Source organism: Bubalus bubalis, chromosome 2, assembly GCF_019923935.1.
Source record: "Bubalus bubalis isolate 160015118507 breed Murrah chromosome 2, NDDB_SH_1, whole genome shotgun sequence".
NCBI lineage: Eukaryota > Metazoa > Chordata > Mammalia > Artiodactyla > Bovidae > Bubalus > Bubalus bubalis.
In genome coordinates this window covers 119,090,331-119,092,003 of record NC_059158.1, presented here as the reverse complement: position 1 = coordinate 119,092,003, position 1,673 = coordinate 119,090,331, and the positions used below count along the sequence as shown (strand labels likewise).

General features: G+C 36.6%; 1 non-coding gene across 1 annotated transcript; it reads left to right on the top strand.

Annotated features, from left to right (window-relative positions):
* Positions 1–639: 639 nt before the first annotated feature.
* Positions 640–716, top strand: LOC112583136. Its single transcript, XR_003107480.1, has one exon. It is a non-coding gene; the product is annotated as a small nucleolar RNA SNORD121A (small nucleolar RNA).
* Positions 717–1,673: the final 957 nt, after the last annotated feature.

Below are 1,673 nucleotides of genomic sequence, written 5' to 3'. Positions count from 1 at the left end.
AGGTCCACATCTCCAGGACTCTGTAATTGCATTATATTGTCATCCTTCCGTATGTGCCCTAAATTCCGAGAAACAATTTCACATGTATACGTATGAATTTATTTTTAGCATCAGCAGCATTGTCTTTGTAATAACCTCATAGTTCTCATAACCAACTATTTTAAGTTAAACAGTATACATTAAGAGAAAAATATCTGCTTTGTGTGTGTTTTATTTTAAAAAAATCATTTCTCTTCCTTAAAACTTAAAAGTACCTCGTACCAGTCTCCACAGAGTTGTTGACGAGGCAATAAATAGATAGACTTGATTTTGATCACCTTCACTTGATTTTGCCTATTTTATCCTAAAGTAGCACCAGAGCATATGAAAGGTTACAATTCAGTAGTAAAGGAAAAGGGAATTACATGCTGATTATTTCCAATGTGACAAGTTTTATACATATTATTTTATTTAATTCAAACAGCTTCTCGTATCTGTCTCCCATGCTCATAGCCGCATTATTCACAGTACCCAAGATATAGAAACAATCTAAGTGTCCATCACAGATAAATGAATAAACATGTGGTACACATATGTGATGGAATATTGTTGCGCCATGAAAAAGAAGATACTCCTGCCAATTACAAAGAGTTGGGTGAAACTTAACAATGATGTCATAATTTCCAAGCACATACCTGACAGTTCTGTGTGGAATTCAAAACAAGAAAATGTTGGGTGATGAGGGTATTATGCTAAGTGAAATAAGTCAGAGAGAGAATGACAAGTAATGAATAGTATCACTTATATGTGGAAATTTTTTGTAGAAAAAATACCAAACTCATAGAAACAGAGGTTAGAAAATGGTTGCCAGGGGCAGGGGGTGGATGAAATAAGGAGGGGTATAAATTTTAGGTATAAGATCAGTAAGATCTTAGGATCTAATGTATAACATGGTCACTAGAGTCAATAACGTTGTTGTTCAGTTGCCAAGTTGGGTGCAACTCTTTGCAATCCCATGAACTGCAGTATTCTAGGCCTCCCTATCCCTCATCATCTCCTGGAGTTTGCCCAAGTTCATGTCCATTGAATCAGTGATGCCTTCCAGCCATCTTATCCTCTGCTGCCCTCTTTTCCTCCTGCCATCAGTCTTTCCCAGCATCAGGGTCTTTTCTAACAAGTCAGCTCTTCATATCAGGTAGCCAAAGTATTAGAGCTTCAGCTTCAGCATCAGTCCTTCCAATGAATATTCAGGGTTGATTTAGTGACCCATGAAGGGCTGATAACATTGTATTGTTGTATAATTCAAATTTGCTTAGAGAGTTCTCATCAAAAAATAAAAAGGTAAATATGTGAAAAAAATAAACAGCTTCTGGGCTGTTAAGTATATAGTTTAATCACTTCTACTTTATTGGTGGGGAAACTGACATTAACAGAGATTTAGTCATTTTCAAAGCATCTCAGCAGCTCCACAAATGGCTGGGCCAACACCCATGGAAATCCCTGATTCCAGTGTTTTTGTTCCTCTTTCTACACTGTGTTCTTTCAATGAAGGGATGACTCCGGTCAACTCATTACCAGGATCATCCAGTGACAGAATTGTAAATTGAACGAGATTGATTTCACATACAAAGTTCAGAAGGAACTTTCCTCCAACATCCTATTTTATTGTTATGTTGGTAGGAGAGAAATTACTT